Source organism: Saccopteryx bilineata, chromosome 3 (genome assembly GCF_036850765.1).
Source record: "Saccopteryx bilineata isolate mSacBil1 chromosome 3, mSacBil1_pri_phased_curated, whole genome shotgun sequence".
NCBI lineage: Eukaryota > Metazoa > Chordata > Mammalia > Chiroptera > Emballonuridae > Saccopteryx > Saccopteryx bilineata.
Genome location: NC_089492.1, coordinates 173,433,693 through 173,457,698, shown reverse-complemented (window position 1 = coordinate 173,457,698; position 24,006 = coordinate 173,433,693). Strand labels below are relative to the sequence as shown.

Genomic DNA, 24,006 nt, shown 5'->3' with positions numbered 1-24,006 from the left:
CCCACTTGCCAGTTGGGTAGGTAAGGCTCAGTTAGAACCCCCTAAAGTCAGCATGTGCCGCATGGGGCAGTGCCGATGCTGGCAGCATATCTCGCCCTCCTCAGTCCACCCATCATTGCTTATAATTGTTCTCTGGTCCTTGCCCAGCAAGGAAGACGTGGCCCAAACATTGGTATTTTTATTTTTTATTTTTAAACAATATACATAATTTTATTATTATATAAGAATTTAAAAAATACAGCATTCTACAAAACTCAAAATTTAGTATTGAAATGAATTCCTGAGTTTGCTTTGCTATCACAAATAAGAAATTAAAGAAACCATTAAATATTGAGAAACATTTAATAGCAGAAGCCTTAAAATCTAACTGTAGGCAGTAACTCTTCAAAAAGCTACAACCTGCACTTTTTTAAAAAACAGTATTTTCTCTGCAAGAAACCTTATCAGCTATACAAAGGTCTGTACAGTGTTTATACTGAAGCTAATATTGAGCTGCATGTGGACTCACATTCTTAACAAAACAATTGCCTGAGAAAATGTATAATATTCCAGACACATTACAGGATAGCCATTTATTCTTCATCTTCACCCTCTTCCTGCTCTTCCTCTTCTTCCTCTCCACCCTTTGATTCACGCTTCATTGAGCCTGCTGGCCTGTGGGGCCCTTCTTTCCCCCTCACTTTGGCCCTCCACAGGGTATGTAGCGACACCCTTCTCACAGTTCTCCTTTCACTGGGCTGCGTTCCCCTCATCTGGCTGCTTATCTTTGTCTGGCTGTTCAGAGCACATTTCACCCAATTTTGGGCAGTATCCCCATAGAACAAAGCAGGGTGTTCACTTTTGATCTCTGGGCAATGTGCAGAGCAAGGCGGGAAGGAGGCAAGTGGAGGTCTTTTAGGAGCAGTGGGATCTTTTCTTTTTCCTTTTTTATCACCTTTGGGGGGAACATAATTTCTCATCTCCCTGTCATAGTGAGCTTTGTCAGTCACTCTTTGCTATATCTTTGAACTTAGACTTTCCTTGGCAGACATAGTCTTCCATCTCTTTGAACATTTCTTAGAGAATTCAGAAAAACTGATGAAAGAGTCTGAGCCTTGTGCTCTTCCCAGCAGGTTTGCATGAAGGAGGCATGTGAGGCTATCTTGCGACTTGGCTTGTTGGGATCTTTTACCTATGGTCCACAGAGTCCTGCCATGTGGCATGTACAACCAAGATGCTCCCCTCGCTGGGCTGCAGTGTGATCCATTGGTATTTTTAAAAAGCACCACAGGTAGTTAATTCTACCATGTACCCAAGATGGAGAATTACTGATGAAATGTGCAGTATACCTTTTTGCACATGTGAATTTTTGTATAGAAATTCAAACATATCGTATGCACTTTAGTTGAATCCAAGAATGAAAAAATAAGAGTCTTTAAATTTACCTATCTATAGTGTTACAATTCTGTACAAGTCAATAAAGCGAAATGATTTTAATAAAGAAGGATTATATAGCTGCGATTCCCCCATGTGTCCTCTGTAATTGGGGACAATGTTGCACCATGTGGTTATTCCCTCCCACAGCCCTTGTTTCTTTCTCTCTTCCAGCACTGGCCACCTTGTATTGTGACTTTTTGTTCTCGTGGTATCCTCCTCAGTAGACCTATGGGCTCTTCCAAGATGAATAGCACATTCATCTTGAGGGCACTGGGCCTTTGCTCTGCCCGGCAGGTGGCATGTCTTCAGTATTTGTGAAAGGAATGAAGGAATACTGAATGACATCTTCTTGTTGGAGAAGAAAGCTCAGAAATATCCAAGTTTCCAACATGAGAACATAAAGCTTTTCTTTCACTATAGACTAACCTGAAATAACATGCCTCCCAAAGACTAAAAGAATGCTAATTCTCAACTCTAAATATTGACTAAAAACCTACGTAGCAAAAAACTCTAAAAAGGTATGTGTATGAAAATAAAAATGAATGACATGCTTCATGAAAATCAATAAAAAATCTATATGTAATTTATGGCTTATAAGTTTCATTTAATTTTAGATATATAATTTTTAGACAAAAGAGGCATCCTTTGCATTTTGGAAAGTAAGACCAGTGAGATGGTGGCTCTTTATGCCTTTGCTAGAAATCTGTCCTCTCCAGCACAGATGAGGAAAAACATTGTGTTCCTAAGCCTTCTGAAATCTCCATTTTGATATGTACACATCACATCTTTTTTTTTTTTATCTTGCACTACTCTCTGGCAGTCTTATAAAGTTGGATTACAAAGGAAACTAATTGTAATAAATGTCCTAGCTTAAGAGACTTTGCCACAGAAAAATCAAAATACTTCCAAGGTGAAACTGCAATGACTTTGTCTCTTTTCCAACTATTACCCAATAAGAAAATTAGTTCAAGAAGAGCTTAGACAAGATAAAGAGCTAAGAAGGAAAATAGATGGCTATGTTAACTGAATTTCATAAACTTCAAACTAAGTATTTCTTCTCAAAAGTGACCTTTTCAGTGACTAGCAGATTTCTCATTTTTGCATTTAATAAAACACGCTATACTTTCAAAACTGTCAAGTCTCATTTTATAGACCCTTACCAAGACTTTTAAGAGGGAAAAAAATGAAGGCAACTGATTCTCTCAAATTTTGTGTTACAGATGAGGGAGGAAATTGAAGCTCAAAAAGATTGAGTCTTGCTTCAGTAGCATGAAACTAAAGGGATACTAGAGCCCGTGTCTTAAACCTATATCAGATCACATCCTATTATGTATTTAGTCAATTATATGCAGCAGTGGTAAAAGCTGGGTACTAACCCATTGGCATCAGGAAATGAACCATAGTGGGAATATTTATACCATGGAAATGAACAAACACTGAAAATCAGGGCTGTGGTTTTTTCTCCAGAGATGTGGATTATATATTATGACATATTTAAGGATACCAAATTGTAATCATGTTCCTTTATTTCAACCCCAGAATCCAAAATGCTTAAGAATATAAAGCATAATGGTTAAGCATAAAGCTCTTAGGCTAGAGGGCATCTGTTTGGATCCTATACCACTGATTATCTCTGTGATCTTGGACAAGTTCATTCATTCATCTGGGATTCAACTTCCTCTTCCTGTAAAACAGGGCTGCTAATACAGTGCGCTTCACAGGTTGTTATGCATATTCATAAAGTGGTGCATATAAACTACTAGCATGTTTTCTCATACATGCAAAGCTCCCAATGGCTGTTGGCTGTGATTCTTTTCCTCTTCATCTTCCTCCTTCTTTTTTTTCATATTCAGTTTGTCGTCATGGCAGATTGGCATTATTTGTACTAAAACAAGTAAAGATTTTTAAAAAGAGATTACAGACAAAAAAATAAATAAAATGGAAACACTATATATGACCAACTTGGGATTTTACAGAATGAATGTTACTCTATAGTTCTTGGCTCTTGTGGATAATAAAGATTTGACAAGCTTGTGTTATTTTTACATAAATTCTATAATCTAAGAGAGCATTACAATTCAGCAGAGAAATTGTTGATGAATATAGTTTCAGCATAATTTTAGAAATTTTCAAGAAGTCAAATTAAAACCATACACTGTATCAGGGGCCACTATACGCAAAACATATAATCAAGCCTCTTGTTTCTGTGTTACATTGCTTCATTGGTGAATATATTTTCACTTGTGGAGTCTAATGGCAAATTTACACACCTGCTGGGACATGTTGTATTGTTCAAAGCTAAGAATTCCTCTATTAATGAGATGGCTCTTTGGGGAAAGAGGCTTTTCCTGGAGACCCTGGAGGACTTAGTCCACAGAGGCCAAGGAGTTGGAATGTCAAGTTGGTTCTGTCCATTGAGGATGAGCCAGCAGGGCACCTTCTCTCCCCTTTCCCTTGGTGTTGGCCTGCTAGTGGAATGGGTCCCGCAGATTCCGCTGAATCTCCCGAGCCTCTCGGCAATCAACATTAATGAACATAAGACTATTGTTATAGTGAGAAGATTGAGAGGCAATGAGGCAGAACCATTCTTACAACCAATCCCAGCCCAACCACAAAAGAATAATGTAATATTATCACCTTAGTACCCCCAGCTCAAACAGAATCCCAAGGGAATACAAAATAAACTGATGCATTTCTTATGCACTGTGTTACAGGTAGTGTTCTATCTGTTCAAAGAAAGAACAGGTCAACTGCCTATCCTCATCCTGCCTCCTTTCACAGGTTGTAGGTCACCTGGGCCACACACTTTGTACTTGCTTATTTTCAAAGCTAAAGGTCCACTCCCAGAAAATGTCATCAGATGTGACAACAAGAATTTTCTAAATGGCCAGACTATAGCCTAGGAGACATCAACCTTCCAGCACCTGAAGAAAAAAATGTGCATTAACCCAAATACCATATCTGTATGATAACAGTACTGCAAAAAGAACAAAAAAATTATCACTTACTGGATGTCTGCAGTGTGCCAGGTGGACATGATAGTCTCATGAATACTCTCAAAGGGCTTTTGATGTTCAGAGTTCTAAGTGCTTTATCTATAATAACTCATTTGATCCCTACAACAAGCCTATAAGAAGATATTACTATTCCCACAACAACTCTAGTAGGTAGGAACTACTACATCCTTTTCACAAACAAGAAAACAGAAGCATGAAAAGTGAGTACTGTTCAAATCTCATATCTGGGAAATACAGGCCTGTGGATTCAAACCCAGATTGTCTGATCTGGATTCAAATTCAAATCTGTGCTCTTAACTATTATTATTAAAATATGAGCCTTCTACAAATTAGTGTTCACTGTAATAGTCTCTGCATGGAATAGAAAGCCTAGTGAAAGAGGGAAAAATAGAAACTAGATTTGGGGTCACTCAGGAGAAGGGTTAAAAATCTAAGAGTTAGTGAGTAGTTAGAATTATTATTAGGGCCCTGGCCGGTTGGCTCAGCGGTAGAGCGTAGGCCTGGCGTGCGGGGGACCCGGGTTCGATTCCCGGCCAGGGCACATAGGAGAGGCGCCCATTTGCTTCTCCACACCCCCCCCTTCCTCTCTGTCTCTCTCTTCCCCTCCTGCAGCCAAGGCTCCATTGGAGCAAAGATGGCCCGGGCACTGGGGATGGCTCCTTGGCCTCTGCCCCAGGCGCTAGAGTGGCTCTGGTCGCTGCAGAGCGACTCCCCGGAGGGGCAGAGCATCGCCCCCTGGTGGGCAGAGCGTCGCCCCTGGTGGGCGTGCTGGGTGGATCCCGGTCGGGCACATGCGGGAGTCTGTCTGACTGTCTCTCCCCATTTCCAGCTTCAGAAAAATACAAAAAAAAAAAAAAAAAGAATTATTATTAGACAACTAGGAATAATTAGAAAACTAAGCTTTTAATCAAAGTGTTCCTTTGATGAAATTTGAACTCAGCAGTATACTGGTAAATTGGCTCTCCAGGAGGTGGGGGGAAACTTTGACTTATACTATTTGACCAATTTCCATGGTGTAAATACTCCCACCATGGCTGATTTCAATATTCCAACAGTTTAACAACCTGTTCCCAAAATTCCTAAACATTTAACAATCATTTCTAACAAGTCAGTTGGATGTAGCTTCAGCATACCAGAGTTTTGGCTCAAGGAGTAGATTGCACTGCCCCATCCAGAAGCACATATTGTTGTATAAAACCTATACATTGAGGGCAGACTTTGTATTAAATACATGGCTGATGATGCTTCAGGACCTTAGGTGGTGTCCTGTATCTTTCTTGCTCTCCCTTGTAAACTGTGTGTTTTAATTTGTTGTATTTAGTGAAAGATGTTTTTACTTTTGTTCTTGATTTTAAAAGGAAGGTGAGACATTTATATTTTTATTCCATTGACCACCTAATAAATCTAACCAATGTGTGTGGCTTTTTAAAAGTGACCCTTAATTGGGAAAGATAAAGTTGGTCAGCCTTTGGGAGACCTAAGGAAACTTCAGGGCACACGGGTACACTTAATAATACTTATTGAGATCCCTGAAAAACCAGGGACATGTACAAACACACAGCACTCACCATTTTGGATTTGCACCTGTTCTGTGCTTTCTCATACTCTAGCTGGGCACAATGTTTTGAGGCCCCAACAGCCATGCAAGTCACTCGTGAGTACATGAATTACCATGAGGTCATGATATGAATTCAGACCTAGCAAATTAAATGGCAGTTACCCTTTGAGAAACCATGTAACTCTAAGGATAATCACCATGTTCTGTGTAAATTTTTTTAGATCTTTGGGGGTACTAATTTGTAAAGCACATATAACCAAATGAATAATTACATAGCATGGAGCTGAAAGGTAATTACAAAATAATTGTATGCTATTTGATCTCTCCATGAAAACACATTTAATAGAATATTTCTTTAAATTGTTTCATGCACCTGTGGAACACTTTAAGGTTATTCTTTTTTCTTCCTTCTGTCTAAAGCTAACTCTGTTAATCATACTATTTGGTGAAATATACTAAAGTGCAGGCTGTGAGTATAGGTTAGAGACTTGACAGGAAACTTGACTTTTTTCCCCTACATCATATAAAGTTTTTTTACCTTTATTGTTTTTATTTTTTTAATTTCATTACATTTATTGGGGAGACATTGGTTAATAAAATTATACAGGTTTCAGGTGCACAGTTCTGTAATACATCATCTGTATATTGCAGTGTGTGTTTAGCACCCAAAGTCAAGTCTCCTTCCATCACAATGTATTTGACCCTCTTCACCCTTTCTATCTTCCCCACACTGCTTTTCCTCTGTCACAACTATACTGTTGTCTGTGTCTATGAGCTTTTGCTTGTTTGTCTTATTTGTTCATTTGTTGCTTCCAGCTTTATATCCCACATTTTTTGAGTAAAATCATATGGTTCTCGACTTTTCTGTATGACTTATTTTACATAGCCTGATGTTCTTAAGATCCAACCATGTTGTCACAATGGCAGTATTTTTATTTTTTTGATGGCCAAGTAGTATTCCATTTATATATATACCACATCTTTATTCAATCACTTATGAAAGAACACTTCAGTTTTTCTGTGACTTGACCCAGGAATATCGATGCAATGAACAGAAAGGTACCATATCTTTTAAATAAATGTTTTTCAAATGTTTTAGATAGATACACAGAAGAGGGATTGCTGGGTCATCTGGTAACTCCAGTCCTAATTTTTTGAGGAACATTCATACTGTTTTCTATAGTGGCTGTATCAAGTTACATTCCCACTAGCAATGAATGAGAGTTCCTTTTCTCCACAACCTCTTCAACACCTATTACTTTTCTTGTTGATAATAGACATATTTACGGTTGTGAGGTGATATTTTGTTGTGGTTTTGATTTGCATTTCCCTAATAGCTAGTGAAAGTTTCTTCATTTTTAAAAGTTGAATATTAAATGAAATCTATCATGGAAAAATATATAGCAGTTCCAGTTTATTGCTTGTTTATTAATGTAGGATTCTTCTTAGCACCTGTATGTTCAAAATGCTTTCAAAGTATCATTAACTTGCTATGAACTTGGTATGCCACTTCATTCTAATAACAAGTCTGGCTGCATTTCTGTCTCTTTCTCCTTCTGTCTCTCTCTCGCTCTCCTGTCATTTAAGAAATGGAAACTAATAAAGGTCAGAGATAACAACAAATACGTGCATATCTGTGGCATGGGGGATAGATATTTGAGCTAGAAGATAGAAGACTGGGCATATCACCTTCTCTATCTCAGGTTTATTAACGTAAGCTGAGCATGAAAATTTTTTGTGAGTAATGCACACAAATTTATAATGCATGCAAATGTCCTCTGAAAAGTTTAAAGTGCTGTTTTAAAGCATAAGCAATCACACAATTGTGTTCTTTAAAATTTTGAGTAATTCTAGAAATATAAAATGATCTAGTTGTATACCACTGCTTACCCTCCATCTCCACTGCTCCTAGAGCCTCTCATTCCATCCTGTCTTTGACAATTTGTTGTTCTAATTATGCTTTACAAATGATCAAAAACAAAAAGAAACTTCAAAACACCAAGTAAGTATCTGGTAGAAAAATTATTCTTCTGTATCTTAACAGATTAAGTTAATTATTATTTTGCTTCTACTTTTAGGAAAGTTTAGGATTTTTCCTTAAAGGATACTGCTTTCTATAATCCACTGTATTCAGGTGTGGTCTAAAAGTAAAAACTAGCAAAAATTAGAACTTTCCAATACCACCAATGTTCTTTTTTTTTTTTTAGATTTTTATTTATTCATTTTAGAGAGAGAGAGAAGGAGGGAGGAGCAGGAAGCATCAACTCCCATATGTGCCTTGACCAGGCAAGCCTGGGGTTTTGAACCAGCAACCTCAGCGTTCCAGGTCGATGTTCTATCTACTGTGCCACCACAGGTCAGGCTCCACCATTGTTCTTAATATAGTCTAAATAATGAAATTTAGAAAAATTACAATAAAAAACATGTGAAATTTAAATTTATGGTTCTCTACACCTTTGTGAAATAATCTACTTTCAAAGTGTTTTGCCAAAGTGACTCAGGTCTCTTTCATCCTCAGAGGCTATGGTGATGGGGTAGGACAATCCCAGGGGAGATCCAGACCCACAGTAGGTTGTCTTTCCTCAAATCCTTCATGTCATGGCTGCTTATTCCACTGATAGTTCAAAATGGAACCAGACATTTTTGTATTTACTTTTTCTTTCAGCATACCACTGTTTCCACAGTAAGTTAAATACTGTTACAACCACCAAAGTTATTTCCTAAGTATAAAAGAGCAGAGGCAGTCAATGTTAACTATGTTATGAATAATATAAGGAGAGAACCAAGAGAGAGACAATAAAATCAGGCAGAGCTTAGGTTCACAGATTCATAGTGCATTAGAGTGATTTAGTGGGAGAACACATGTGTGGAAACTAGACTTCTTAACAGATTTATGAATGCTTTCTGGATACACATCAGAAAAATGATCAACCATTAAGATATAAGCATCCAGTTTGTCAACTTCTTTGATTTATAAAAATGATTGCCACTGAGAAGAGATTTTGCACTTACTGGGGATGTTCAACATTGTGGCAAATTGAGGAAAGAGATTAAAGAGGTAGAGACAGCCTATGCTAAATATTTCTTTTTTTAAAGATTTTATTAATTTTTAGAGACAGGAGAGAGAGACAAAAAAAAGGGGCAGGGGAGGAGCCAGAAGTATCAACTTATAGTAGCAGTTATTTCTAGTATGTGTCCTGACTGGGCAAGCCCAGGGATTTGAACCAGCAATCTCAGCATTTCAGGTCAATGTTTTGTCCACTGTGCCACCACAGGCCAGGAAAATACTCTTTTAAGAAGTGTGGTTAACAAGGACTCTTTAGAAATAGTAGTTAAAAAGGTACATGTTTCTACAAATGGGGTTTTGGCAGGGTTATTTATTTATTTAGGGTAGAACATCTAAAATAATTTTATTGACTGAGAAAAGAAATTAGTAGAAAGTGTTACGTTGGAGATATGGGAGAAAAGAGAGTCCATTGATGGAATTCCAGAGGAGACATGGGACAGGGGCAAAACCAAGTGGCAGAGGTAACCCTGAAAATCCTTCTCAGCTTTTGAAACTGAGTTAAAGGAGGTGTGGGTGCGAGAAGGAGCTACCGGCTGCCATCTGTCTGAATGTGAGCTCCAGAATTAAGAGCAATGTTGAAAATATCATTCTAATCAGAAAACACAGAGACTATTATCTCTCTACATATACAAATTGTGATACTAATTTATGCCATCCAAGATTGAATTAGCTTTCTTTAGATCAGGGGTCGGAGATCTATGGCTCGCGAGCCAGATGTGGCTCTTTTGATGGCTGCATGTGGCTCGCAGACAAATCTTCAATTAAAAAAATAATAACGTTAAAAATATAAAACATTCTCATGTATTACAATACATTCATTTCCTACTGCTCATGTTCATGGTTGCAGGTGGCTGGAGCCAATCACAGCTGTCCTCAAATTTTTATTGGATAATGTGTAACATACACGGGTCGTTGTATGACTCTCATGGAATTACATTTTAAAATATGTGGTGTTCATGGCTCTCTCAGCCAAAAAGGTTCCCGATCCCTGCTTTAGATAATCGATCACTTTTTTTTGGGAAACAGTATACATAGAGGTAAATAATAAGAGCTCCAGACTTATGCTCAAATATTGATCTACTCACTTACTAGCTATAGGACTTTGATCAAGTCACTTATAATTCTTAGCTTTCTCAAAAATAAAATTGGGATAATAATAATAATATATCTACTTCAGAGAATTACTATGAGAATTAAATGAGATGATTAATAGTAAAACTTCAAGAAATGTTATAGTTTTAATTGCTGTTACTACTCTTGTGGTAAATTAAAATTAATGGATAGTTTTATAGGTTACTATTAAGAAACATTTTCCCCATTCTGTATATGACTCAGGGAAGACTTTAACCCCTATTGAGTCCTGCATGTTAGATTCATTTTTTTTTTTTTTTGTATTTTTCTGAAGTTGGAAACGGGAGGCAGTCAGACAGACTCCCGCATGCGCCTGACTGGGATCCACCTGGCATGCCCACCAGGGGGCGATGCTCTGCCCATCTGGGGCATTGCTCTGTTGCAACCAGGGCCATTCTAGCACCTGAGGCAGAGGCCATAGAGCTATCCTCAGCGCCTGGGCCAACTTTGCTCCAATGGAGCCTTGGCTGCGGGAGGGGAAGAGAGAGACAGAGAAGAAGGAGAGGGGGAGGGGTGGAGAAGCAGATGGGCGCTTCTCCTGTGTGCCCTGGCCGGGAATTGAACCCTGGAATCCTGCATGCCAGGCCAACGTTGTACCACTGAGCCAACCAGCCAGGGCTAGATTCATTTTATTATTCCATTCTCCTCAGATCATTCTGAGTTCTGACTCCATCATTCAATATGTTTATTGTCTTCATCAGCCTGTGTGATCTGTGAATCTCATGAGAACTCTGTGAGAGCTACTGCTATTACATACCCTGTATCCATTTTCACCTACTCCCTTACTGACAAGTGCTTGGTTTGGCTCAATTATAGCAATAAGCTCACTTCAAGTACTCTATCTCCCAGCTAGGGTAGTCATGTGATACAGTTCTGATCAATGAGGTAAAAGCAAAAGTCACTGGGTGGGCTTCCAGTTAAGCGTAAAAAAGAGGCCACACCCATGAAAATGAAAACCAGACTCTAAGAGTAATGAAAAGGAAAGATTGTAACCTGGGGCTAGATGCCATTGTAAGCTGTAAACCCTTCACTGTGTATCAACAAAGTCCTTGTCCTGTGGCAAAAACAATCCCTATTTTGTTAAGCTTCTGTCATCAGGTCTCTGTTACATTTAGCAAACACAATTTCTACCTGTTACAGATGCCATCTGTAGTCACATATAAATATTTTTTGGAAAAAAGAAACTTAAACAGAACAGAGCTAAAGATAAAACATATCATTACAAACCATCCTTGAGCTTGTTGTTTTCTAGATTTATTGAGATATAATTGACGTACAACATCATCTAAGTTTAAGGTGCACAACATGATAATTTGACATACATACTGAATGTTTTTACATGAATATTATACTTTGTCTAGAATGTCATGTGAATAGGCAATTATTTTTACTTGTGTTAGTCCTGTGTCCGTTATTAGGTCATATAGATTGTGGTTTGTTTCCTTTCTATTCATCACAGAGCCTGCCCCTCTCCTGAATGGGAGGTACCTATTCACAATAGATTTGTAAACCTAAAAGGAGTCTTGAAATTAATAATTTTTCATGGTTCAGGTAAGGAAATGGAGATTCAGATGTCATGTCAAAACTCAGGTTTCCAGGAGTCCTAGACCCAGCACTCGCCTTCATATTCCCATCCCTGGTGTTTATTGCATTGTGTCACCCCATTTGAATAACTTACACAAACCTTCCTTTTGTCTTATACTCTCTCTTCAGGATCTCATTTTACTTTACCCAGAATTTTATTATTAACCTTTTAAATATCCTTGGGCATTAATGAAGGAGTAAAAAAAGTTTTGAATCTACTTTGGCTCCAAGTCCCTGGAGCGTCCTGTCCACAATTGCTGAGAACCAGTGGCTGTAGGAAAGTCCAAATACAGGCTTTTGCAACCACGTGGGCCATGTTGTCAAAAAGAAAACAGACTGAAAAAGGGTCTGAAATTTTCCTTTGGACTTGGGGTGGGCCATTTGGCCCTCCAAAATGGCTATTCCCCAGTAATGATTGTCATGCTTTCTAAATGGAAAACAATTGTAGATTTCTCTTACCACCCTGAACTGAAACAATATTGGCACCAACATTTCCTTGATATTTAATAAGTCCCTAATTCCCTCCAACTGCTGCAGCTGCTACATGACAGACACAGGGAGAGATTAGATATGGCATTTGCACCTGGCAGGCCATAAACTGCCTCTTAGTTGCCTATGAAGGTTAGCAGGCACAGTTCCCTTCTCTCCTTAGACCCAGAATGTGGAAACATGAAGGAGAGTTGTAATTATTTGGAAACAATAAAAAACTTCTGTATAGGGTATAAAACGAATGGATTTATTTGCCTACTCAGAGTGGACGCACATTTTCTAGGTTGGTGAAAACCTTGGGCTGTGTAGTTAGACGGGTCTCCTCTTCCCCTTGTTTTTTATATTCAAATGTTAGGGGGTGGACTCCCTGACTGTATGCTCCATCAGCAAGTTAGTGATTCCACCCTTTAAAAAGTGGGGCCTTTTCGATGCCCCGGAGGGGCAGAGCATCGCCCCCTGGTGGGCAGAGCTTTGCCCCTGGTGGGCGTGCCGGGTGGATCCCGGTCGGGCGCATGCGGGAGTCTGTCTCTCCCCGTTTCCAGCTTCAGAAAACTATAAATAAATAAATAAATAAATAAATAAATAAATAAATAAATAAATAAATAAATAAAAGTGGGGCCTTTTTGCTTCTTGACTTTGCCGTAGTACTTTCCTGTCCATCTGCCTCCAGCTGGCCTCTACTCTCACCACTCCATTTTACTCACCCAGCATTGATCTTGAGGTGGGAGAAGTGTAGCTCGGCTTGGGAAACTGGGTAGAGTTGGGTGCATTTCATTGAGTTTTTCCTTAATTATGAGTCAGTGGATCCCGGATGGCTGAATGCGTGATTAAAATGAGTTTATAGACCTCTGCTGCCAGCTGTCATGTACTTAACCACAATGTACTTATTAGAGAGCATTAAGAAAAAGAAGAAAAAAAACCCACCAAACTCTAAATTAGCAGATCATTTGAATGTGTTCCTGTTTTTTTCTCAAAATTCCTAATGCTCTACAATTTTGTTACCAGTATGTTATGTAAGCGTGATTCATTCTTAAAATTGAATAACTCTTTTGACCATGTGGAGGTCATAGGCACACAAGAAACTTTAGTTGAAATAAAAACTTGCCATAGTCATGACGCTTTCCACTCCCATTTTCTATAGTTTCCAACTTTTCAAGTATGAGAACCCATTTTTTTACCTAATAATATTATAGTAGTTTTGTTATAGTCTTAGTTGAAAATACCAAAAGCTACCATGAAAGCAGCATATTTTGTATGTATTAATCATTACAACAGCTGCTTGCACATGCAAAATAGTAGTACATGTATTTCAGCGGTTATGTAGTTATGTATTCTGTCCTTGAGACTATTTGGTACATGTATAGATTCTAGAACTCCTTCAAGTAGCTCCAAGCGTTCCCAGGAGTTCAATGCCCAAATTGTAAATACAGTTACTCTTCTAAAGAGGGAGTGACTTTTGCAGACTGAATTTTAAAAGAAGGCTGTTAAAAGCACCTTGAAAACACAGAATAAGATCTTGGTTACACCATGTTTCACAGGACAAAAGAAGAGAGAGCTACACAAAGGTAGCTTTTGAATTTCCAGTAGGTACTTGAGGTATTATTATGCTTCTGCCAGTTAGACACCCTATGGCTATTTTTTTAAATGAACTAATGTAATTAGATAAAGTTCCTAATCAGCTCAAAGCTTTTATATTCTTATAGTGTATAAACCGTAACCAGTTATACTTGAAAAAAATCCCTGTTTAGTAAAAAACTACATTAAGATGCAGAGTACATGATATATAATCTGACTTAATTTTTATATAAAATTATTAACAAATATTGAGCTATCATATGTAACAAAATCATGTTCTCTCTCTTTATTCATATCTGTAAAATAATATTCAGGCAATTGGATATGTATTAAATGTTAATTCTAGCTTCATTTCCCTTTCATATGGGGCAAGCAATGATTTGTAAAATATTCTTCAATTCATATCATAAAACACAATGTAGAATTTTGGTGTAAATTATAGTCCTTGTTTCTCTAAATAGGGTGTAAAAAACAACAACAACACTGTATTTCATTTCTCAATAATCCTCAACTGGAATTACCTTTCATTTGAAATCTAAAGAGGCAATGTTTTCACTGGGTGAGAAGAAATGGGAAGATCAACCTCACACCTAAGCCAAATTTGTCTCTGAGTAATCCTCTGCAGAGAGCAAACAGTAAAACAAATAAAGCTAAACTTCACATGGGCAGGTCCAAGGACAGGCATCCCTAGGAGGAATAATACTTCAAGACTCTCCTGGGTTTCTAGTTATAACAATAATGTGGCCCTTGGTGAAGAAGGATATACATTTCCATGCAGAGTTTATACATGTTACAGAGTGACCCACCAGCAAACAGGGAGGAGACTTGATAACCTCTCCTAGTCAGGTTGCAGATCTCTCTTCAGAGAGATCTTTGAATGCCGAAGGGCAGACTACTGACATAAATTCAACTGCCCTGATGATCTGCAGTTGACCTGCCAACATCTGATGGCTATACACCTATGCAGACTTTCCAAAGGGGCAAAATCAAAGGCTTCACTCTCAGTTCTGTTTTATAGCACAGGCTTCAACATGTCATGTAACACCTTCCTTCACCCCAAAGAACCCAACATCTCTCCTCCAGCCCACCACCTTGCCCACTCTCCCTGGATTTGCATCCAGGTGCAAATTCATACATGTGGTGAGAATCCTTCAACCAAATGCAAATCATTTTGCAAGATCAAAATTCTTTTGCTATGAACTGTAGTGGCCAGCCTCTAAGAAAATTTGCATTTTGACTGGGAATATAAGCACAGCTATGGGTTATAGAAATGAAGGGACAAAGAGATCATTACAAAATCAAATTAATAAACAAATGAGATACAAATATACTCTATTAACTGTCTATATTTTTTGAAACAGGAAGAGACTAAAATTTAGAATGCTGAAATGCATCCAACTGAAAAGGGGCAAAAAGAATTTTAATGAATTACAACCAAACTTGAGATGCAGACTGAATAATTAGAGTCTTCATTATTGTAACTCAGAGGAAAGCTGGCTAGATTTAGCCCCTCAGATGATTTATCAGAGAAAAATGACTGTATTTCAAAGTAAGAGTCCCATATTGCTTGTCGTTTAAGACAGCTAAGTTATAAAGAATATTCAAGCTAATCTTGTAAAAACTGAAAAAAATTTCCAACCAAATATTTTAAATGGCTTACTAATACATTTTAAGACAATGTTTGTGTATTATAAAAAATAAAATAAAACCAGAAATTTCCCCCAAATTTAGTTCCAAAAAATCCCATGCTAGTTTTCTTTATGCCATCTCTTTCATCCAAATATATTGACACTGAAAATCCAGGGTATCTAGAGCCAGTGCTGTGTGTAAACATGAGAGCAATTAAAACAACTGATAGGAAAAGTATAAACTTGCCATTTGTGAGATGGGGTTGTAAGTTGTTTAATTATTGAGATCCACAGTAAGAACACAAACTTGGAACATGACCAATGTCACATACCCTGATCCCTGGGGTTGATCTGGAGTTCCCTTCCCCACCAGGCATCTAGATTCATATCCTCAAGAGTTACACATTGGCTTTGCCCAGACCTGAGCCATCTCTCCACACAGGTCAAAGTGGTTCAAGGCTTCCCCAGACATGGAGCCCTGAATCAGCACAGCACAAGAAGATCAGCCTTAACAACTGTGGGTATCGAATCATGCCAAGTACACTTCCTCACTGCTAGGCCTTCCCAAGTGTGTGCAAATTGTTCATAGACAATGGTTAGAATTGTTAACATATTTTCATACTATTCTGAAGAAGACTGCAAGGGTTTTTTTGAGCAAGAAAAACTTCCCTGCTGCTGCTTCTCCTGCCAGACCCCTACCCCAATCAAGTCCCTGATATTTGACCTTTGAAACATGGATCACAGTAAGAACAATACACTGGATTAGCTGACAGACTCTGGTTGAAACCATTTCATGTGATTATTGGCACATGATAATCACACATTGGCCTTTCTTCCTCTCTTTTGCACCTTCCTTCCTGCCTTTCTGAAACCAGAGTGTAAGTTTCTGTGTGTGTGCACCTGAGTGAAGGTCCTATTAACATCTAACTATAATTGTAAAACTCTGATCACAAAACACTTAAAAGGCTTATCTTTATTAGAAGAAAGAAACCTTAACCCTTCTCCACTCTAACAGTAAAACTTTCATTCATTGATGTCACAGAGAGCCAACATAGGTTTTTACAAACTGTGCTTTATTAATGCTTGCTTTAAAAAGAACATGACACTGTATTTTCACATTCAATTCTTCTCTGGGATAAATATTGACCTCAAAATTCAATTACATTCTTAGGTGTATTAGCACGATTATATGATGTGGTTTTTTAGGAAGTATCAAACTCAGTTCATGCACATATCAAGTGTTCAGTAAAAAAAAGTTCCTTACCTTCCCACCCTTTATCCTTAAAACTAAATGAAGGTTGGATGTAGCTTATATCCTATGCTATTTACTATGGAAAAAGCTCATCTAACTTATGAACCATGTAAATGCTAAGCCCCCTTATTTTTTGCATGATTTCAACTATTTTTCAAGTTCCTGGTATATAACACTCTTGCTTACATTCATTCTGTGGTCCATTCAATGGATGTTTGTGTAGTGCCATTGGTGGAGTGCTATGAACAGGATCCTAGTGAGGCTGACAGGCAATCTGGTGTTGTGTTTAACAGAGCAGGCTCAGGAAGAGCCTCAAGCATGTTACTTACATGCTGTTTCTTAGTTTTCTCATCTGTAACTTGGGGATAATTATAGCATTACCTTATAGGGTTGTTGTAAAAAATAAACGGGCAGATTATGTGAAGTGCTCAGAAAAATGTCTGACACATGCTAAGCATTTGTTAAATGAGAACTACTTTGGTGTTTCCGGGAGCTCATGCAAGGATTCTTAACCAGAGGTTCATAGATTCCTAAGAAGGAACAAATGGATTTAAAGTGTCCTGACCTCCTTAAAATTATTGGTAAAATTTAGAGCACTTTGTCTAGAGAAGTTTACATTTTTCATCAGATTCTCAAAGGATGTATGTGAAGCAAACATGGTTAGAATCCACTGAGTTAGGGTTGCACAGATACCAGAGGAAATGGACATTAAGTGACAATAAAATAGGATAGCAGCAATGTAGAAATAAGTCCAAGATGCAATGAAAAACAAAGAAGAATCACCTGAGGGAACTGATGAAACAGCAAACTTCCTAGAGCAGGTGGCATTAAAGATAAATCCTGAAGCATGAACGTGACAGAAGGGGAGTCAGAGTTTCCCAGTACAGTATAGGGACAGTCATGTAAAGGTATGAGGAAATTGTTAAGTATGAGTGACCCAAGAAGAAACTGCACCAGAGATAAGGAAGCTGAAGGCAGTTAGGAGGCCAGTGCATTAGCACAAAGTAAAGCGTTCAGTACTTTAACCAAGACAGTGGTCTAGGGTTTGAGATAGCAGGTAAACTTGGGTTAGTTTTTATGCTTTGGGGGTTCATGATTCTGCCAATTAATTATTGCAAATACATACTAAAAGATGTTCCCTAACATAAATCTAAAGCATATTATTCCTATCATCGATGACTACCAGTTGTAATCACTAATATCCATGTCAAAATTAGGAAAATCTGTTCAAGAAAAAAAAAAGGGCAAATTTGAAAGCTAACTTATTTATTAAAAAGCATTTCAAATTCCATTTTACTTTGTTTCTGGGACCCAGTTGGAATGACCTAAGTATTCCTTGTGCATGGAACATAAAGGGTATCTATGATCATTTCAGTGATGTGACTAGTTTTACATATTCTCTGCCTAGACATTATTGATTCTGTAGCTTCCTAATGATCTGCCCTGAGGAGTTATTATTTCTGATGGTGATTAATCAAAATTAAAACAGACTGCATAGAATGAAGCAAATTCAAACATCCGGCCTCTGTTAGGAACACCTGCACATTAAGATTAATCATGGGCTTTGCTTGAATGTGACAGGTATATCAATATTAAAAAAGAGAAAAGAGAACTATAACATTTTCCAACAGAGTTTCAAGTGTATTTCCTAGGAGCAAAGGTTCTGAGCCTGAGTCTGTGTTGAACAAAATCGTAAAAATTCATAGTAGTCCATTACATTGAAATTAAAATTATTTTCTTCCTAAAATCACTAGATATTTGTGGAAATTTGCATTAAAAAACAGAAAATGCAAGAATAGTGACAACAAAATGAAAGAAATAAGACTTTCCATTGTCTTCTTCCCCAAAGAACAGTAATTTTGACAATCACTCCTGAAAGTGCCTTTGTGAATGTCCCAGAGTGTAATGAGAAGTTCCAACACACTGTTGAAGAAAACAAACACAAAAACAGGCCCTGGCCAGTTGGTTCAGTGGATAGAGCATCATCCCAGTGTGCAGACATCCCAGCTTCAGTCCCTGGTCAGGGCCCACAGGAGAAGTGATCATCTGCTTCTCTTCCCTTCCTCTCCCGCTTCTCTCTCTCTCTTCCCCTCTTGCAGCCAGGGACTCAGTTGGTTCAAGTATCAGCCTTGAGTGTCGGCCTCAGGTGCTGAAGATAGCATGGTTGGTCTGAGTATTGGCCCCAGGTGCTGAGGATAGCTTGGTTGGTCCAAGCACTGGCCCCAGATGTGGGTTGCCAGGTAGATCCCGGTCAAGATGTATGCGGGAGTCTGTCTCTCTAGCTCCCCTCCTCTGACTTAAAAAACATTGGGTTTCAAAACATACAAGAAGAGTAGGATAATGGGGCAAGAGAGTTGCAAGGTGATGAAGTGATGACAATAAAAAAATCTAAGAAGCATTAGGAAGAATTAAAGACAAGAGGAAAGTGATGGATAGGAGCAATTCATAGGAATGGCATTCTAGGTTCCAATCAAGGGATTTTATTTCTATAGTTTAGGGTAAGGAGACACCATGCTATGCAGGGAACTAGTCACAGACAGAAACCTGTGTATAGTGATGAAAGTTGACAGACATTAACTAGTTTATCACAGTAGAAGGATAAAGCAGAAGATGGGCCAGAAATCAAGCATGAGGGAAGGAAACAGGGCAGTCATGGTTGAGATGAGATGTGGTTGGGCCACAGTCTAATGAAAAAGCTAATTCAATGATCATGATCTGTCCATTCTTCTGTCCCTCTGTTATGGGTTGAACTGTGTTCCTGAAAAAGATCTGTTAAAGTCCTAACCCCTGAATCCTCTGAATGTGACCTTATTGGGAAATAATACAGATGTAATCAAGTTAAGATGAAGTAATTTGAGTGGGCCCTAAGCCAATTTGACTATCTTTAAAAGGAGACACAGATAAAGACACACAGGGATTCACCAGGTGACAATGGAGGCAGAGATTGTAGTGATGTGTCTACAAGCCAAGGGATGTGAAGAAATCCTGGCAACACCAGCAGCTTAGAGAAAAGCATGGCACAGATTCTCCTCTAGAGCCTTCAGGGAGAACATGGGCCTGCCAACATCTGCTTTAAGACTTCTAACATCCAAAACTGGACAGAATAGGCCTATTTGATTACAGTAGGCCGGGGAATCTACACTTACTTATATATGGCTTGGCCTGGGTCATGGGTATATTTCCTAATGCCACAGGACACCAACACATGTCAGACTGTGGTCGATAATAGTGGGGCAGTCCTTGATTTCTAAGTAGAAATTGAACATTTTCATTCTCATTAAATGTTGCTCTCATCTCTTACCCAGCAATATGGTAATTCAATGCACTATTATAACCAAGCAAAGATTTCCAAAGGTTAAGTTCATCCAATTGAAAGAAAACTAAAAATAGGCAAAAGGCCTTGTATGTGATTTAGAAGTGTTAGAATATTTAGACTAGAGCCAGTCACAATGCCACAATATCAAGTGGTTTTCTACATTTTTTTCTTCCAAAAAGACATCAATGCACTTTTTCTGGTGATAGTACGTACCCATTTTGTGTACTGGAACTTCCTTTTTTGCAGTAATGTTGACACACAATGACTTAATGATCTCATCTCTACTGATTGATTTGGCACAGACAATGTGTTTTTGTGAACAATGAATAAGATAGAGATACATGACCCCTTTCTTATACACACACATACAGAAAACAGAAAATGTATCATTGACTTTTATATAAAAAGATACTGAGGACAGTAGTTTAATTAACAAATTATTTAATATGCTATAGAGTGTTTCCCAAAGGCTCAAAGTCAGAGTGGTTTCATTAGTCAAAGAAAGATTTGATAAAAAGTAGAGATTTTCTATGGCCTTCAAATTCTGTTTGGTTTTCATCTTTACAAAAACTATTCAAAACATGCATTAATAAAAAGTTTATATAAACAAGGGAGGTAAACACAACCACCCTCAGGAGCTGGGCAGGTAATAAAAATAACCAAAGTCGGCTGGATTGTATTCTTGGGACTAACTTTGTTTATACATTACACACCCAGCTTTATATCTACCAGAAAACATGTTTTTTCTCATTTTTCTTGAAGCTCGCCGCTCAGTCTACCTTTCATTCCTTCATTTTGTAGAGACACAGTTAGGAAGTTATTTTACCATTCTATGAATCCTGACAAGAGAAACAGTAGGGCAGCCGCAGTCTGAATGGGTGGATCACTTGGGCCTCTGTGCTGACAGGAACACGCAGGGGATAGTAGAGGAGCAGGCATGGCAGAAGGGGAGTAGCAGTGGTGGGATTCAGCCGGTGCGCACTGGTTCTGCAGAACCAATACCTGTACCTAATTATTTGTTGAGTTCGGCAAACTGGTTGTTAAAATGGCACTTGTAATCAATGTGGAAATCACAAATTTACATTCCTTACTCTTTTTTAATGTTCATCTGTGCAACAGCATATTCTAAGCTCCTGTAGTAACATTTATTCCATCTATAGGAGCCAGATTACTGGAATATTGAAGAAGTACTAGTTCTATGGAAAGCAGCTGAAGAACAATTGCTTGTATTTAATGACATTTTTAATTTCCAAATTGATATTAATGGTTATCGAGATTTCATAGAAAATGTTTTAAATAATTCCCCAGAACAATGCAATTCCTAAAAGTGTTCAAAGAGCTAAAAATATTGTCAGAACAATTGCTACAAATTCAGCAGAAGCAGAAGGGGTTTTTCAAAAATGAACATAATATTTTCAGAGAAGAGAAGTCGCCTGTTTCTAATATATCAAACACAATGACAATTAGTCTAATCAGCCTACCTCTAAGGAAATGGGATCCTATTCCTACAGAGAAAAGATGGTTAAGAATAAATCACACATCCAATGACGCTTGGATAAAAGCGAAGAAAATTGCGAGTGAGGACACCAATCAAGAAGCAATATGGCTATATCTTAAATAACAGTTTTATTGTTTTTTGTCAAGTATTATTTAATATTTTTTTCATTAATATTTTTAAACTCTTACAAGATAATCTAGTTTTGTGTACCTCTTTTATTGTTCTTATTTAAGTATTAAATGCATGAAATAAGAAACTACCTTTCTTTTTTTTTTTTTTTTTGTATTTTTCTGAAGCTGGAAATGGGGAGAGACAGTCAGACAGACTCCCGCATGCGCCCGACCGGGATCCACCCGGCACGCCCACCAGGGGCAAAGCTCTGCCCACCAGGGGGCGATGCTCTGCCCCTCCGGGGCGTTGCTCTGCCACGACCAGAGCCACTCCAGCGCCTGGGGCAGAGGCCAAGGAGCCATCCCCAGCGCCCGGGCCATCTTTGCTCCAATGGAGCCTCGCTGGGGGAGGGGAAGAGAGAGACAGAGAGGAAGGAGGGGAGAGGGGTGGAGAAGCAAATGGGCGCTTCTCCTATGTGCCCTGGCCAGGAATCGAACCCGGGTCCCCCGCACGCCAGGCCGATGTTCTACCGCTGAGCCAACCGGCCAGGGCGAAACTACCTTTCAGTATATTGTTTTTTATATTTAAAATGGTCATTAGGACAGAGAACTGGTTGTTAAATTATTTGAATCTCACCACTGGGGAGCAGGCCTTCCTGGGCTCTAGCTGGTCAGACCCAAGTAGTTACCAGCTAGCCCAGTTTTTGTTTTTGTTTTTTAATTTTTTTTTTCTTAGGTGAGGAGGCAGACAGACTCCTGCATGCACCCTGACCAGGATCCACCCAGCAAGCCCCCTATGGGGCAAGGGCAATGCTTTGCCCATCTGGGGCTGTTGCTACATTGCTTGGCAACCGAACTATTTTAGCACTTGAGGTGAGGACATGGAGCCATCCTCAGAGCCCAAGGCCAACTTGCTCCAACAGAGCCATGGCTGTGGGAGGAGAAGAGAGAGAGATAGAGAGAGAGGAAGGGGGGAAGAGTGTAGAAGCAGATGGGTGCTTCTCCTGTGTGCCCTGTCTGGGAATCAAACCCAGGACCTCCACACACTGGGCCAACGTTCTATCACTGAGCCAACCAGCCAGGGTGGCTAGCCCAATTTTTAAATGGATTTTACACAATATCTCCAGATTTCTAAATGTTAGAAACTTTTTTTTTTTTAAATACACAATGATGGCCAAAAAAAACATGCCTGAGAACAGATTTAGCCAAAGGGCTGCAAATTTACAACTGTTGCTAATTGTTACATATTTTTTTACTGTGGTAAATACACATAACATAAAACTTACCATTTTAATGATTTTCAGTGTGCAGTTCAGTGGCATGAAGTATGTTCACAATCTTGTGCAACCATCACCACTCTCCATCTCCAGAATATTTTTATCATCCCAAGCAGAAACTCCATATTCATCAATTTGTTGTAGATTTTTATTATCAACTTTAAATAAAAATTCCGCAATTACTCTGTATATATATATATATATATTTTAAATAGATCCTTTCAGACTTCATTGTTAGGCTAAATGCTTACCCTCTATCGAAAACCTTTCGGAACTAAATCCTCTGCCAGACGTAAGAGCCTTTCCAGAAATCCTTTATTTTATCAACTCTTGGCTCCAACCTGCTTACCACATCCATCACTCCGTGTGATCTAACTCTGAACCTCATTTGTTCTTGAAAATGGTTGCTCTGTGCTCAACAAACATTCTTATATTCTCTACTTCTTTCTCTACTCTTTTTACCTCTTTTGCCTCAGTGGAAGCTAAGGCCTATCTGAGAGTATCATATCTCCTGCAGCCCTCTTTAGAGGAAGCGGCTTATTCTCATCTCAGATTTGGTAGTTGGGTCAATGTTTGCCTACTTTCAGCCATTAAGCCTCCTGTATGTATCTCCTGTCCTTGGAGACCCATATCATTCAGGTAAATCACACTTTCCTCTTCCTTATTGCTGTCACCTCCTGTCACTTCTCTTCATTCACTTGCAATTTCAACACCTGGCTTCCAATCTTTAAGTCCACCTTACCTCCTCTCGTCATTTTAGACATCTTCAACATATACCCGATGACCTATCAAAAACACCGAGCCATTGGTTCACTGAACTCTAAACAACTATAAAATCTAAAATCAGATATACCATTCTCAACTAAAACTATTTTCCTTTCCGCTTATTCAGGCTATCACCCCACTCTTCCACCATCTTCCATTTAGTAAGACTTCTAATCCATAAACCCGTTGCTTTTTCTTTGCCTATCAGGCCTACTTGCTTTTATTCTCTAATTGTTTAACTTCTTATAGTCCCTCAGTAGAGTAACCCATTTGCAAATACTATAGTAATTTCCATGCTTCTTTCCTCTCTTTTCAAACATATC

General features: G+C 38.6%; 1 pseudogene; it reads right to left on the bottom strand.

Moving 5' to 3' along the window:
• Window positions 1-572: 572 nt before the first annotated feature.
• On the bottom strand, window positions 573-23,691 carry LOC136329932 (high mobility group protein B2 pseudogene; annotated as a pseudogene).
• Between the last annotated feature and the right edge of the window lie 315 nt (window positions 23,692-24,006).